At 46.6% G+C, this 17,499-nt stretch overlaps 1 long non-coding RNA gene across 2 annotated transcripts in view; it reads left to right on the forward strand.

Moving 5' to 3' along the window:
• Positions 1–17,499, forward strand: part of LOC144805461 (uncharacterized) — a 192,371-nt gene that overhangs the window by 21,319 nt on the left and 153,553 nt on the right. For both annotated transcript variants that reach the window (XR_013605525.1, XR_013605524.1), the window contains exon 2: positions 15,081–15,259. This is a non-coding gene — a long non-coding RNA (uncharacterized LOC144805461). The remainder of the gene's footprint in view (positions 1–15,080; positions 15,260–17,499) is intronic.

Here is a 17,499-nt window from a genome sequence, read left to right on the forward strand (position 1 = left end):
CGGGAGAAACCCATGGAGAAGCTTCTACCGGCTCAATGATACCACCTTGAAGCATCTCTTCTAGGACAGCTTTAACCTCATCACGTAAAGCAAAAGGAACTCTCCTAGCTTTGTGCTGTACAGGAATACTGCCTTCTTTCAATAGTATTCTGTGAGAGTAGCCCTGTAGTTCGCCCAATTCTTCCCTGAATACAAGATTGTGATTAGTAAGAATGTCATCAATAGAACAATCATCAATAACTAAAACAGGTTCATCAGCTCTGGGATTAACAATAATATGCAAGTCGTACTGGTGAGAACGTCCCAATATAGCGGGACCATCTACAGACACATAAATCTTACCCCAGGTGGACCTGTTTTTAAAAATAATTTTTCCTTCAAAGCAACCAAGGAGGTCGATTTTCTCACCCTGGTAGCCGGAAGGGAAAATGTCACACACATCCAGACATTTGTTTCCCCATACCTCCTTCAGCATGGATGAAGGGATACTAGTCGACTTGGAACCGGTGTCGACCATCAAGTTGACACATTTGTCATCAATCATAAAGTTGGCTTTAGGAATTCGCTCTCTCTTCTCAACACATGAACATACAGAATCATATAAAACCAGAATTTTGTTAACATCTCGCTTTAGGTCACCATATTCACTCACAACAGTAACCCTCGGGTTGGATCTGTTTTTGCACATTTTTGCAAAGTGACCTATCTTACCACAACGTAAACATTCCTTATTGTTAGCAAAACAGAATTTTGCATCAGACATATGTGAATAACTCCCACATCTAGAACACATCTTGGACAGGCAGTACAGAAGTAACAGGACCGTCGCCCATCTGGCCAAGCACTAACTGTCACAGATTGGAACCAGTGGTAGTGTCATGGGGAGAACCATATAAACAATCTAGAAGGTTGGTGCAAGGATAGGCAGGGAAGGGAACAAATAGGGAACAAGCTATGTACAACAGTTACATACCATTAGACTAGCACCAATTTAATACAAAGCATATTTAAAGATTGTTTAAAATTGGACCATTAAAATAAGATCTGATGGTTAAGTTATGTGGAATCAGAATTAATGGCATTTATGCGGAGGGCTCAGTATCTTCGCAGGGAAAGGAATTACAGAAAAAGACGGTCCTCGCATATCATTTGATTCCCCCTAGGCCAGAGGGCGGATATTCCTATCTAGCATTAACCACTACGTGCTGGATAGGAACTACTAAGATTTTGTCTGACTCTCCTCCCCTTGAGGTTAGGTTATACGGAGAGAAGATTCAAACATTCAGATTTGATGCTGGGCCCCTGCGACTACCATTCCCCCCAATGTGACCTGCACCTAGTCTTGTTTTGTGGGTTTTATAAGACAGGAAGAGAAGACATTATCCTTTCGTTTTTGAAAGCTTCACAGTTTTAAGCAATGCCAGGTGGCACGTTACTTCTTTAAATCTCTGCCTGATCCCTTTGTCTGTGGTAGCCACCTTTTTGTGGGCCTGTATGAAAAGGAGAAAGGCGCGAGGTTGGTTTTAACTAACAATTATATGCAGAAATGAGTAATTTGATGTAAGCTGACTGGATTCGGTCTATGAGGCACATGATGCACTTTATGGGATAAAATGTCCTGTAAAAATTATTTGATGTTCTTTTTAGATAATTCTCTTGCTCTAGGATTTTAACTTGTTATGAACTGGGGCTGGTTGTTGATCACTGATTTAAATTGTGCTTTTATGATCTGTATTTAAGAGCTTGAATAAAGATTTTATTGATTGACTGTTTGCATGTGTGTCTCAGAGTCTCACACCTCTGTGCTCCCTCTACCTGCTGCATGCGCAGCTGTTAATACAAGGTCCTCTTGAAGGTGTCTGTCCTCAGCGCATGCGCAGTTGTTAATCCAAGGCCCTTCTTAGCTCGCGCTCCGCTGCGGGACGCAGTGTCTGTCCCCAGCACATGTGCTGTTGTTAACCCATCAAAACCTCTTTAACCTGTGCTCTTAGTCTTGGGGTTTTCTGTTTTTCTGAATGGAAGACAGTGTGGACGGTCCCAGTTGCGTCCCTTCTTGGTTGGACTCTCCAGGCTGTGCTTCCCTGCGGGCTGCTCAATTACACACTCTTACAGTTTTATGTGCTTCGCTATTCTCAGCGCATGCGCGGCCATAACGAGCAGACATCCTGCGCATGCGAGCTTGTGACAAACCGAGTGTCCTGTGCATGCGCAGCTACAGATCATCAGGGCGGCCATTGTCCCGCGCGCGCTTTGTTGTCATGTGGGGCCTTCGGGTGTGTCCCCTAAACTAGGCCGACACTGCCCCCTCGAAACCACAAGAGAGGTAAGGGGAGACAAGGCCTCGAGGCAGTGGTGGAAGAGCATTAACTTATGATTCCTGCAAGGGGGCGGGGCCTGTGGGTGTCAAGGCGGAGCCAGTGGGTGTGGATGCTCCTCTGCCGGGGGCTGGGTCAGTGAATGTGTGGGCGGGGCCTGTGGGTGTGGGGCAGGGCCTGTGGGGGGCGGGGCCTGTGGGTGTGAATGCTCCTCCTCTGCCAGGGGCGGGGTCAGTGAATGTGGATTCGGGGCCTGTAGCAGTGGGGGCGGGGTCTGTGAGTTGGGGGGCAGGGCATGTGGGCGTGGTCAGTGCCTGTGGGGGCAGGGTCAACACAATACACCTGCACAGCCTGGAGGCATTGACTGTTTCGTGTTCCTCACTGGAGACTAGTTTGTGCTTATGCTTCAACTGTGGAATGTGTTTTTTTGGAACCCTAATCGCTCCAACTTTAGTTTGTATCATGTAATTTTTGGTGGATTTATATTCTGTAAATATGTTACCATAATATCTAATCCTAGATACTTCGCTCTATTGTAAAGCGCTCTAACACTGCTGGGTAAAGTGTGCGCTATAAAAAATGCCTAAATAAATCCAATGCCCTGCGACTAGGCTGTTGGAGGCTCGTCGTGGCCTTGGGGCTCCCAGTCACATGTCCTCAGGTCTGTAGACTAAAGACTGTTGCAGCTTGCAACTCAGAACTGGCAATTCCTCAGGCTCCGGCGGGCTGCTTTTGGAGGCTTCAGGCATGATTCTGAGTGCCGCCGTAGTCCGCGAATCTCAAGTTGCACATTCTTACCTTTCTCCTGAACCACCGCAACCACAGACTTTACCCACTTGCTGACCGCATCTATAAAATAAGTTTTTGACACAAGTGTGTCCACATGAGCATCTTTTAATTTGGCTGATCTGGGGTTTGCAGCAAATATTTTTTTTAACCCTTGCGCGCGTGCGTTGGCCAACAGCCGTCGCAAGCACTACCTCAGTAGTGCTGCGCACGTCCGTTGGCCTACACGGCCCCGGACACGCATTCGAACGCCCACATCGCAGCGGAATTGCCACCGCAATAAACGGGTTAAAGCCATGCTCTTGTATTTACAATCAACAGAAGCTTGTGCAGTGAGGGCTGGTGCTGTTCCTGACCTCCCGTTCATTTTGTGGAAGTGCCTGGACAAGTCTTCAGCGCGTTCCTTGCTCCCAAATGGTGCCTCTCAGGCCCTAGACCCTTGCTGTGGTTCGGTGGGCTCCTAAATCAAGCTTTTGAACTCTTCATGAGTGGAAATGAGCCCATTCGCTCCGGAATCCCACTGCTCGCACGGAACTTCAGCACAAGCCCCTGCCGCCTATCCCCTTGCACGGAAAGCATCAATCGATCTGGAAAACCAACAACGTAAAGCTCCAGCCCGACCTTCTGCGACACCTGGCCTGCTCTTTGTGCCATGTCCACCACCGCCATCAACTCTCTCCTTACTCCCTGCGACCCTCTCCAATGCGAACGGGGCTCTTGGCTCAAAACTTGAGAGGGTAAAACCTTCAGCTGAACTAATCTGGGGCTCTATCTAATTCGCGCTCCATCATGATTAGCTTGAACTTTTTACTTTAACCTGGTCCAGCATGACCAGATTGCCTCGGTTGACGCTTTATGTTTTTAGGTGCTGTATAGAAGTTTATACTTTAAAAATTCATATCTCCGGTTATACTGATTGGATTTTTGTCTTTGGGTTTCGATTTGTTGATTAAATTGAGCTCTATTTTTCTAACCTGGTGTTGATTTTGTGTGCTGTTTACGCTGTTTTACTGTTTGAAGTGTTGCACAAATATTTACACATTGCCTCTAAATTAAGCCTGACTGCTCTGTGCCAAGCTACCAGGGGGTTGACCACAGTTTAAATATGGGGTTTGCTTGTGCCTTATACTGACTAGGATTGTCAAATTCTGAAAAGGAGCATACAGTTATTACTAGATTCCTAAATCAATTATGCTCAAGCATGTAATTAAACCTCATTTCCTTTGCAAACTATACAAAATATTATAAGTTCCACCAAATCAGAAAATACAGCGCAGAGTCTTGAGATTTCTTTTTTGCAATGTATTCTTTATTTGTACTCAAATGCATCAGCCCAGCCAACGTGTTTCGTCCAACATGGACTTCATCAGGGTTGGAATAGTCTTTTATAGAAGCTCACCAAGGTGCTATTTCTGTAATCAGATGTAGTATAGATATATAGGCAATCACCGTATCATTCATGATTGATTTAATTCCTTCGATCCATATTGAAATAGTTTTATTGAAGAACACCAAGTCGCTTATTCTTATTAAGAGATGCAATATCAATAAGCTGGTAATCACCATCGCATCCAGTCAGATAAAATCATGAAAGGATTATTGCCTTTGATAAGTCCTAGCATGTAGTCTCGTCGGGTATGCAAAGCCATCTATCCGATCTGATAGACAGACGGTCTTGCATGCAGCGGTGATTGGCTATATATCTATCCTACATCTGATTACAGAAATTGCACCTTGGTGAGCTTCCTTGCACCTGCTTCACTAATGATTGCTGCTCCTGTGTGGGCGTAGGGTAGGCTTCAGTGAGCTCTTACCCCTTATTTTTTTTAAACTTTATTTTGCGTTTAGGTGTGAGTAAAGAAGTACACTAGGACAAGTAAAATCCTTTGGCAAGTACAGGTAGACATAATACACACTGTCAAGGGTTCAATCAATGCCGCAGAGTGATCACATGTTACATAAAGCAAGTCCCTCGGCTGCTAACATATTTTCTGTTACAATCGTTCTTGACTCTAATTCACATAAACGGTGTTTACAAACCTGACATAGGGATACATCAACTGTACCGACATCAAAAAAGGAGTTTAGCATCCGGTGTAGTTGATTATTGACATGTATCTCGGGACAGTCTAACCCACCCCTGTTGGGACTATGCCCTGTTCTTTCTGGGTAGGGGGTCTTGTCGCTGCGCCTCTAGGTATGTTCTGAAAGGTCCCCAGATATCTTTGGGCCTGGAGGTGGGGGGGACGGTTATTGCGTATAGGTCGCTGTTTGTGGAACAGGACGCCATGCTCTTCAGACATCCCTTCATCGATGGTGCTGTTCTGCCACCCCAATGAATGGATACCTCCCTTTTGGCCAGTAGTAAGCTTATGGCAACAAACCTGCGAATTGCCGGTGGGAACTGCTTTACATATCCCAATAGAGCAATCTCGGGCAAGGGGGTCATCGGTACCTTAACCAAGCCACTCACTATCTTATGTATTCCTACCCAGTATGAGTGTTTGCGTGGACAGGTCCAGGCAAGGTGGGCGAAGTCTGCATTTGGAGCGTTGCATCTTGCACAATGGTGCAGTCTGGCAGGGTCTATCCTGTGGAGTCTGGAGGGGGTAATGTATATCCTACGAAGAAACTTAAAGTGTATTAGTTTGTGTCGGCTATTAAGGGAGAAATTTTTCGTAACTGCACAGCAGGCAGCCCACTGTTCGTCTGTGATCGGAATACCCAAGTCGGTCTCCCAGGGGATCCAAATTAGTCTGGGGGTTGCATACATATAAAATCGTGTCATCTGCATAAAATGATACTAACAATGGGCCGGTGGTGAAGTGTAAACACCTATGAAGGTGTTTCTCTTGGAAGTGCCGTATTAGTGGGTCCGTGGCTAAAATGAACAACAGAGGCGACAACGGGCCGCCCTGTCTCATTCCGCGTGAAAGTGAGAAGGGAGCCGCCAATGTACCATTTAGATGAGAAATAGCATGAGAGAATGAAATAGGGTAAGAACCAGAGCAAAAGAGAAACAAATTAACATGAAAGTGACTGCAAAATCAAGGGAATTATAGAATAGAGTGAAAAAGTCAAAGGTTAGCATTTAGAATTTGTGAGATGATGGATATCAGCCAGAGATTGTCAGATATGATGTCCCCCTTATTCAGAGTGCTTAAAGGTGCACACTCTGCAAGTAGGGTGGAGAGAGAGAAAGATGAGAATGGAGAGCAAGAGGAAACCCAAAGGTATCAGAGAACAGAGTGAAAAAGAGGAAAGAAAGAGGGTGATGCAGACAATGGTTGAGAAGAAGAGCAAATAAGGCAAAAATAAAGAGAGAGATAAAAGGAGACAAAGATGAGGATGAGAGAAGAACAGAGGGATAAAAAGAGCAGCAGAGGTAGCAGAAGAGAACAAGATCAAGAGAGCGAAAATACAACAGACAGTGAGACATAAAAAGTAAAAGCAAGAAAAAAAGTGAGAAAAAAACAAGATTGAAAGAAAAAAAGGGTGTTGAAAAAGAGGAAGAGAGTTAAAAGAAAACAGTGAGATAATACGGGAAAAAGAAAGTGAGAAGCTAGAAAGAAAAAGTGAGAGATAAATTAAGACCATGAAGGTCCACTTGAGTGAGGGAATGAGAGGCTGAAAAGGATAGAAGAGGGACCACATTTGTGAGAGACATGTTAGAAGAGAAAGTAAAGTGGACTGAGAAGAAAGTCTCAGTGAAGGAATTTGTGATGTTAAAGGTTTTTTTCTCATAACTTGACGTACTTTTCATAAAAACTATAACCAGGCGCAGGTAGCAATGTCTTTTGCACGGGGATTTACTAATCAAAATCAAAACAATTACACTACTTGTAGGTGGTGGGAATAAAGAAAAATCAGCAATATTGATCCATTAAAAAAAATCAGGATAAACAGTTTTGAAGTTAACTCACAATAGAATAGTACATAGACTTTCAGTGCCAACTAGTTCTCACAAGGAAATACTATCTGAAGACTGCTGTTTTAGGGAAAAAGTATGCCAGAGAGTAATCGCAGGCACATCTGTGAAGTATAAATAGTCCAGTAATCATGATCTATACAAGACTTTGATTGCCAACGTGCTGCACTCCAAAGAGTAGGCAGTCGAAGCAGTTACAAATGGAGGCTGCATAGATTGAGAGAGAGAGAATTTACTAACTAGCCTATGGCTTAACTGGAAGATCCTATTATAAATTGATATCTTTGAGCGTAGAGGTAAGGGCTGAGGAGCACATTGGGTGTCAGTGAGTACCCGAAAGTGAATAGGATCACTCATCAGTGAGGCAGTAAAGCCAGAGTCTCAGAAAATGCAGACCACTGCCATTAATCACATGTGAGTTTTAATTGCGACAGTGCCCTGTCCCTCAGGGCCAACTAGCCCTCCTGTTACCTCCAGTAAGCCCCATACAGCTGGATTGCTGAGAGTGTTCAAAGGCCACGCCACCTTTTTACACCATTCTGCAAACGCGACTCCTGGCGCACTGCTGCTCAGGGGATGAAGTTCACTTTAGTCCTGAGGGCCTCAGGGCACAACAGGACCTCAATGCCCCATCAGCAATGCGCCACAAGGCGCATTTGCAAAGTGGTGTAAAAAAGGGAGTGGCCTCGGACCACCTCTCAGCAATCCCACTGTGTGGTGCTTGCTGCAGGTACCTAGTGGGCTAGTTGGCCCCTAAGGACCCATAAGATGCGAGGGGACTTCATCCCCCAACCCAAAACGCGCCAGAGGCTTGTTTTCAAGTGGTACAGGGAGGGGGCGGACCTACGGCGAGATCCAGCTTCGGTTTTCTTTTTTGTTTTTTAGGAGGGGGCTGTGTGGCCCGCCTTCTCTTAATTTTTTTTTTATTTCAAATCTTTTTTATTAAAGTACAAAAACATAACAGTACAAAGAAAAGGAAGGACGTCATACAATAATTAGCTCGCAAGATAGATACAATGAACAATGCCTGGATAATTACATTCAATGTGGTCAGCAGGAAATAAGAAGATGCCAGTAACATAACACATCCGTGGGAAATACACCATCGAGTTATATAATTGTCAAGCAGAGGAAGCATTGGTTCAGATATCCAAACATACCTCTTTGTCTCTTGGAGCGGAAGGAACTAAGAAGACAAAGAAGACAAAGAGGGAAGAAGAGGGGGAGAGGTTAGACAAGGAGAAAGGAATGACCGCAACAAGGTTTGTAGAAATTGCTTGTGTCCGGACATCCGTCATACCTGTCGGGAGTAATGCCCAATGTAGCAGCAGCGGTCATGTAGAGACATAGCAAGCCTTTGTTAGTGCATCTAAGGTGGGTCATAACAGAGTTCCAAGGAGTCAAGCAAACTGCATAGTTTGGCGTGAGGCTTTTGCCAGGGGGAGGAATGTAAAACGTCATTATCCGCACCCCTCAATGAAGCTAGCCATTCTTGCCAGTGCACAAAGGAGACGTGAGAAGCGTTCTTCCACTTGCTCAGGATAATTTTGCAAGCCAGCGTTTGCATAAGGTCTAGGAGGTATCTGTCATGTTCCCTAGTAATGTTCGGATCAATCGCTCCTAGGAGAATATATGAGAAGTCCCTAGGTGGACTGAAGTAGAAGGTGCGATGGATGTAAATGTAAATGTAAATGTATTGCGATTTATATAGCGCACGTATCACCCGAAGGCATCAAGGCGCTTGCCTTGGGAACCCGTCCTGGTATTCCCCTGTGAGATAACCCCAGCAGGGTATCCACAAGGTGAAAGCAGGCATCCCGCCGCGAGGGGCCATAGTGGAGATTAAGCAAGCTATTGCCCAGAGTCGCAGAGTGGAACCCGTGAGTCGAGTAGGCACTGGAACGAGAATTATCGAGTCCGTAGAATTTTTGAGCCCAAGACCCGCCGAGGCGGGGAATTGAACCCTGGTCCAGGACCGATCTCAGCTTTCGGGTCTGCCGCCTCTAACCCCTGAGCCACACTTCTCCACATGTAGGCATATATCTTATCCCAGAATGTTTGGAGCAACGGACAATAAAAGAACATATGCGCCATGTTACCCACGTGTGCTTTACAGTGCCGGCACTGTCCAGAAGTTTGAGCTTGAAGAGTTTCTCAGGTGTCCAGTAGGATCTATTTATCAACATAAGTTGGGTCTGGGATAATATCGGGGATATTTTATTGTAGAAAGGGGTGAGATGAATCTTGTCCCAATCAAAAACCAGGTTAGAGGAGTTTGTTTCGTTTTCCCAATCCCTCTCACACTTTCTATGTATTTTATGTGGCCTTGTGACATAAGATGAGCTAGCTTGGTGCATAGAGTGGGTTGCTGCGGGACAATGGCTCTGGCAGAGACAAGTGCTTTAAGGCGTAGAAACCAGTAAAAGTTGAGCGGTTGGAGATCAAATTGCGATTGTAAGGTGGCAAAAGGTAGCAGGGAAGTTCTGTCGTAAAGGTCCCGCATCAAATTCAGACCCTTGTTAGCCCAGTCCTCCCAAAAGAGAATTCCGCACTCATCCTTTATAGCCGGGTTAAACCAGAACGATTCTAGGTTTGATTTGGAGAATTTTATTTTAGCTTTACAGTGTCTCTTAAGGCTAAGTAGAGCCCGCCTAGTGTTGAGAAATATATATTTTGATTAAGTAAAGGCTGAAGAGTCCATAGTCATTATAGCGGAGAGAGGCAGGTTGTGAATGATGGATTTTTCAACATGAACCCACACAGGAGTGTATTCATGTTGGTTAAGGAACCAATTTGCTCCTTGTTTGCACAAGAATGCCGTTTGGTAGCATCTAAAGTTAGGTAGACCTACACCCCCTTTGTCTTTTGGCAGTTGAAGTTTTTTCAGGAAAATTCTCGGTTTCTTATCCTGCCAAATAAAATTATTAAAGAGTTTATGTACCTTGGAGAGGAAATCCACAATCCCTGGGCCACTATTGGCCCCGGCGACCCCATCCCCCGGGGCCTGGTTTTGTTTTATTTATTTTTTTGCAGGGAGGGGGTCCCCATGCCCCTGGGTCATTTCTGACCCCGGGGACCCAATCCCCCAGGACCTGGCCTTGTGGTAAAAAATGTTGCCGGTAGGGGGGCAGGGTGGCCTCACTCCCCTGGGCCACCTCTAGCCCCCGGGGACCACATCCCCCAGGGCTGCCCTTCCATTAAAAAAAAGCAATAAACTAAAGGGGAGGCGGCTTTGTGGCCCCCCTCCCATGCCATTTGTTAAAGTTCAAGTTCAGTAATTTATATAGCGCACTACTCACCCAGGGGGTCTCAAGGCGCTTAAGGGAGGGTGGGTGCATTACTTATCGAAAAGCCAGGTTTTGAGCTGCTTTCTGAAGGAGAGGTTGTTCTGTGTAAGGCGGAGGTGATTGGGGAGGGAATTCCAGGTTTTAGCCGCTAAGTAGGAGAATGATCTTCCTCCCATGATGGATCTATGGATGCGCGGAATTACGGCGAGGGCTTGATTGGACGATCGTAGTTGGCGGGTGGGTGTGTAGAAGGACAGACGTGTGTTGAGGCATTCGGGTCCTAATTCGTAGAGGGCTTTGTGTGCGTGGGTGAGGAGGCGGAACGTTATTCTCTTGTTGACGGGGAGCCAGTGGAGGTCTTTCAGGTGACTGGAGATGTGAGCTTGACGGGGGATATCCAGTATGAGTCTGGCTGAGGCGTTTTGTATGCGTTGGAGTTTTTTTTGTAGTTTGGCTGTGGTTCCGGCGTAAAGGGTATTTCCATAATCCAGTCGGCTAGTGACCAGTGCGTGGGTGACTGTCTTTCTTGTATCGGTGGGGATCCAACGGAAGATTTTTTTGAGCATGCGTAGGATGTTGAAGCAAGAAGATGATACAGCGTTGACTTGTCTGGTCATTGAGAGGGAGGAGTCTAGGATGAAGCCCAGGTTGCGTGGTGGTCTGTAGGTAAGGGTGCTGTACCCAGGGCCGGTGGCCACCATGAGTCGTCCCAAGCAGAGGGGGATGATCCTAAGATAAGGACTTCTGTTTTGTCAGAGTTTAGTTTTAGACGACTGTTCTTCATCCATTCGGCTACTTCTTTCATTCCTTCGTGTAGGTTTGTTTTGGCGGTGTTTGGGTCTTTGGTGAGGGAGAGGATCAGCTGGGTGTCGTCTGCGTAGGAGATGATGTTGAGGTTGTGTTGTCGCGCGATGGATGCGAGGTGACTCATGTAGACGTTGAAGAGGGTGGGGCTGAGTGATGATCCTTGTGGTACGCCGCAGATGACTTTGGTGGCTTCTGATCTAAAAGGGGGGTGGCGGACTCTCTGGGTTCTTCCATCGAGGAACGAGATGATCCAGTCCAAAGCTTTTCCTTGTATTCTGACGTTGCTGAGGCATTGTATGAGGGTGCTATGGCAGACTGTGTCGAAGGCGGCGGAGAGGTCAAGTAGGATAAGGGCAACTGTTTCTCCGTTGTCCAGTAGCGTTCTGATGTCGTCTGTAGCAGCGATGAGGGCGGTTTCGGTGCTGTGTTTGGCTCGGAAGCCGGACTGAGAGGGGTCGAGGGAGTTAGCAGGGATTGGAAGGAGTGAGATGGGGCGGTAGTTCTTAAGTTCAGAGGGGTCTGCTGTGGGTTTCTTCAGAAGGGAGCTGAGTTCGGCATGTTTCCAGCTTTCCGGTAAGGTTGCAGAGTTGAAGGAACAGTTGATGACATCGCGGCGATGGGGTGCGATGATTGAATCTGCTTTGTTGAAGATGTGGTGGGGACATGGGTCGGTTGGTGAGCCAGAGTGGATGGAGTTCATCAGGCGGATGGTGTCTTCGGTAGTGATTGGGTTCCAGGCGCAGAGGTTGTGAGAGTGTTCTTTTGGTTCGGAGGTGGGTGGAATGGACTGTTCTTCGGAATGGTTTTCAAAGCTGTTATGTATGTCGGTGATTTTGTTGTGGAAGAAAGAGGCTAAAGAGTCGCAGAGGTCTTGGGAGGGAGTGATGTCGTTGGTACTGGCGGTGGGGTTGGTAAATTCATTGACGATGTTGAATAGTTCCTTGCTGTTGTGGGCGTTGTTGTTGAGTCGATCCTTGAATGCTGATTTCTTTGTGGATCGGATCAATTGGTGGTGTTTGCGGGTGGCGTCCTTGAAGGTGGTCATGTTATCAGTGGTTGGGTTTTTTCTCCAGCTTTTCTCGAGAGTACGACATAATTTCTTGGATTTCTTAAGGTCATCATTGAACTAGGGGGCCTTTTTGCTGCCTTGTTTGATCTGGAGGTTTTTCAAGGGTGCTAGTTCGTCAGCGCTGTGGGTGATCCAATGTGTGAGTTTGTTAGCAGCTAGGTTTGGGTCCGATGATATGGTAGGAGGGTTTTGGTTAAGTGATGTGAAGAGTTGGTCGGTGGTGATTTTGTTCCAGTTTCTTCGAGGAATAGGTTGTGGGGGATTGTGGGACGTGGTCTTTTTGTAGCGGAAGTGAACGCAGCTGTGGTCCGTCCAATGGAGAGCTGTGGTGAGATCGAAGGAGATGTGCTTGCTGGAGGTGAAGATGGGGTCGAGCGTGTGTCCGGCCAGGTGGGTGGGGGTGTCAACGAGTTGTTTGAGTCCGAGATTGGCGAGATTGTCCAGAAGGTTGGTGGTGTTTCTGTCGTTATTCTTTTCCAGGTGGAAGTTGAGGTCTCCCAGTAGTATGTAGTTCTCGGAGGCAAGGGCATGTGGGCTGATGAAGTCAATGATGTCTTCGCTGAATTGCGTGCGTGTTCCTGGTGGTCTGTATATGAGGGTGCCTCTAAGTGTGGTCCTGGGGTCGGGGTGGATCTGGAAGTGAAGGTGTTCGGCGGTCGCGAGCTTGTCGTTAGAGCTGGTCGTGATTCGGATGGTGTTCTTATGGACGATGGCGATGCCTCCTCCTGTTTGGTTGGTGCGGTCTTTTCGGATGATCTTGTAAGTGTCCGGGATGGCTATGGCGATGTCGGGCGCTGAAGAGGCGTTCATCCAGGTTTCTGTAAGGAAGGCGACGTCCGGCGAAGTGGTGTCGAGTAGGTTCCAGAGTTCAATGGCGTGTCTGTGGACCGAGCGAGTGTTGAGTAGGATGCACTTCAGGTGGTTAGTGTTGGAGCTCTGTTTGGAGGATGTGGATTTAGGGTTGGTCCTGATGCAGTCGAGTTTGCAGGAGTGGCAGGTGAAGGGTCCATGGGTGATTCCAGGGGCGGCTTGGTAGCAGTCGTGGAGTCGTCCGGGATTGAGTGCTGAGAGGGATGCGGAATCGTACGTAATGCGGGAGGAGTGGGTTTTGCGAGGACCAGGGGGCATGGCGCTGGGCGCGGTCCAGGCACAGACGGGCGTAGACGGGCTTACCTTTGGCGCGCCTTCGGCGCGCAAGGGGCGCGACCGCTGCGCGTAATCGCTGTGCGCAAAAGCATCTGTCATAAGTGAATAGTGGAGGGGGGTGGGGCGGGGTAGGATCAGCTGGGAGGCAGGGGCGGGGTGGAGGGGCGGGCTGGGGGGCAAACAAACAACAAAATGGATGAGACAAAAGCGGAACCAGGCGAGTGACTAAGGCAATGCGATGTAGCGCTACGATATAGCGCTACGATGTGGCACACTTTAAATGCTACTAATGAAGCTGACCAGCACAGTGCTACGATAACAAAATGCTCACTATGTATGCAGACAATTTACACAGTTCTGCGCAGTAGTACTAAAATAAATTGTCACAATTTTAAATGTGATCAGTGTCTGGCGCAGCAGCGCTACGATACCAATCTGCCTTGAGGGAAGATCCCACTGTGAAGGAAACCAGCACTGCGATGGCGGGGATCGTGGGAAGCGACCTCCTCAACAGGAGTCAGGATGGTCACAGCGCGAGTGCAGGCAGGGTGATTCCTATACTATCTGTGGGGGGGAGGATCAGCTGGGAGGCGGGGGCGGGGTGGAGGGGCGGGCTGAGGGGCAAACAAACAACAAAATGGCTGAGACAAAAGCGAACCCAGGCGAGTGACTAAGGCAATGCTAACATGCAGCTCCCCTTGCCCAAAAGCAATTCTGCTTTGCTTCTTGAAAGCGAGAGCAGGTTTCCTGCTCTCGCTTCCAAGAAGCAAAGCAGAGTTTTCTATGGCATGGCAGGAGACATTGCAGCTGGCCCTAGGGGGTGATATTCCCCAGGCCATCAAGAGCTCTAGAATGGGGGCTGCGCGGCCCCCCCTCCCAACGAGTACAAAGCCCCTTGGAGGTGGTGGTCCCTGGGGCCCATGGTGTCACGAATTCACCCGCCTGTACTCCGGTTTGTTCCTTCCTTGATGCTTCTATTACCCAACTCACTCTGAACTCCACCAGAGTGGCAAGGATAGGATTCACTTGCTGCCCTGATCGAACACCGGGGGAGGGGGGAATAGGGACGAGAGAAAAGAGAAGACACACTGGATTCTTGTAGACCGACTTGACAATTCAGTCGTGTAGAATGTCTCTCGATAAAGGCAAAGTGTTACTGGGCTTCAGTTTTCAGCTTGTGTATAATCTGATAAATGTACCCGATTAATCTGAACACCCTAAATCACTTTTTTAAGTCAAACATCTGCTTTGGAACTATTAATTAGGTATACCTGAATTACCCTTGACCTTTTCTCAAAAGGATTCTTGAAACTAAAAGAAAGAATAAACAAAAAAAACACTACAGGTGCACTAATAATCTGTGATTGCTCAAATTATCTCAAGAGTTACTGATTTCCTTTACAATATTTGCTCCGTAATTTCACATTAAATATATATAAATAATAACAACAATCGAGCTCTCTGTTTCCCTTCAGTCTTCTAATCAGACTCAAGGTATTTACACAAATGTCTGTTTTACTTTAACATTCTTCCCTTACTCAATGTCCTTAAAGTCCTTGGATTGTTTCAGGAAGAGTTTTAAAACGTTCTCTTGATTTATAGAAGGTCAAGAGGTCTGCCACAGTTTTCATAAAGTTTAAATTCTTACTGGTATGTGTTCAAGCATGCTAACGCTTTACCATTCAGAGCGAGGTGTTGCTTGGCATCCCTTTGTTGATTCTCTTTTCTTTTCTCTTTTGCAGGAAATCGGAAACAGTGCCGGGAGAGGATCTGGAGCCGGAAATTCAGAAACAGGAAGGAATGTCTGAAATGTGCTCCGGGGAGCAAGAACACAGCCGAAGACACTGAGTGAAGACAGGGAAGGAAGCAGGGTGGAGCGCTAAAGAGCTTCGGATGATCTGCCACCAAGGTCCGGAGTCAGGTGAGTGTTTAGGCACGAAGCGAAGCATCGGGAACCAAGTGGGAGGGGTTTAAATTGCTTTGGGTCTCAGGTTTTCTCACGTGTGCATGTGAAGGTGATTTGGGCCTTAGATCTTTCCCAAGTAATTCACGTGTACATGCCAAGAACGTTTACACATGCACGAAATGCCTCCTGCCCCCCCAAAGGTCTTCCTATGTGACAGGGTTTTTCCGGATGCAAGGCATGGAAAGATCTGACCAATCTTGTAGTATGTACATGTGTTCCTGTTTCCAGGATCTTTCTGCCGCATCATAACCCTTCCAGTTAATTAAATACTGTAATCGACCATCTTTACGTTTTCCATCTATAATGTGATTTTCTTCATATGCAATATTGTCTCCAACTACAACAGGTGGAGGAGGGTTGTCTTTTCATGTGGACTGATGTAATGACTGATATTTTCCTACTCTTCTGGTGTTTCAGCTAGTTAGCTATAAAGTAATTACTCATCACAGTCCCTTCCCAGAATGCCTAACAACAAAACACCACATTCAGACTACCTATCTGAGAAAGGAGTAACATAAATAACTAAAGATACTATAGATCAAAGCTCAGAGGGTATGTATAGCAACGTCCTCCGACGAATCAGAATCAAATATCAAATCAGGTCAGCAACGTCTTCCGACGATCAACGCGCACTTACGCGAGCAACGCACCCTGGTGTGAATCGATATCAAATCAGCAACGTCTTCCGACGAATCAATATCAAATCAGCAACGTCCGACGACGAATCAATACCAAATCAGCAACGTCTTCCGACGAATCAAATATCAAATCAAGTCAGCAACGTCTTCCGACGTTCAACGCGCACTTATGCGAGCAACGCACCCTGGTGCGAATCAGCAACACCTTCCGGTGAAAATCAGTACATACCTCTTACGCTATGTTGGGTTGGTCTACCAGCAATTTAGGTATTCCTGCTTAGGAGCCGATTTCCCTTCCGTATCTACAGGTACTCATTAGAGGGGAACTAGCACATCCCTCTGTAAGCACTTGGTTAAAAAGGGGCCCGACCTGCCTCCACAGAGAATAAGGACAAATTATATATTCTCCCATGTAGTCATCCCTAATCATGAGCAGCACACCTTCCCATCATCAGTTACCTGTAAGAAGGGAATCACCCCTCCTTCTATATACTACAGCACCTGGTTAAGAAGAACCCACACTCTCTCTTAGTGGCAACAAACAAATGGAATTAATGCAAATTGGGGTCTTTTATTACACAATGATGAAAGGACATAGAAAGAAATGACTTATTAATATACATACACACATATATAGAACCTGAAAATAAAGGAATAATTAGATAAATTGAGTCATACATGGAACACCTCACCATATTATTAGACATCTGCAATCTGAAGACAGGTCCGTCTCTCTTTCCCTCTTCGGTTGGGTCAGGACTCTCTGTTCCACAAACACGACTGCACGTCTGCACCGTGATGCTTCACCAGACCGCCAAAACCACCAGACAATCCTCTCACCCTCACTTGGACCCGCTTTCACTAATATAGAATGTAGCTCTCTCTCGAAGCTTCTAGAAGAACCCGCCTACCGTTCTCATGAGATTCCTGTACCTTTCCGTTCCTGGCACACAACAGCAGCTGGCCAAGCTTTTGTTATGGCTCCAGCGCGAAGAGAGTACATTTCTCTGACAAGAACCGGTGCTTGCTGGTTCACTACTAGCGAACAACACATTGAAACTAAAACATTGCCTTTCACCTAAAGAGGCTTAGCAGGATGGTGTCAGAAAAGAACATAGCATCGCTTGAGCATAAGCCTTTAGGCCCGAAAAAGAGCAAAAAGCAGCATATAAGGGGACATAAAGCTGTCAAAGTCTATAGGCAAGCCCTACCAACTAGGTGAAATAAAGGTCGGGAATGGACAAAACACCATACATGTTCGATTGACAGCAGCATATATTGAGATGGTGGTGGGCAACGGTCATAACAGAGCCAAAAAAGCACCAATACCTCAGTCACTACACCGGATCATGTGGTTTGAGCAAAGATACACGAAAAACTGGGTGATTGGCATATTCCGAGGGCAAAGTTAATCTCATTGAAACTGGATTCAAAATGTTATTTATGGGAAAGGGGCCAATGAACCTAGGTTTTAGTTTCTTGGGGCCTTCAATCTGGATATTTCTGGTTGATAACCAGACGAGATCCCCTACTTTATAGGGTGATGCTGGTGTTTTG

The sequence above is a fragment of the Lissotriton helveticus genome (genome assembly GCF_964261635.1).
Source record: "Lissotriton helveticus chromosome 1_1 unlocalized genomic scaffold, aLisHel1.1 SUPER_1_unloc_10, whole genome shotgun sequence".
Lineage (NCBI taxonomy): Eukaryota > Metazoa > Chordata > Amphibia > Caudata > Salamandridae > Lissotriton > Lissotriton helveticus.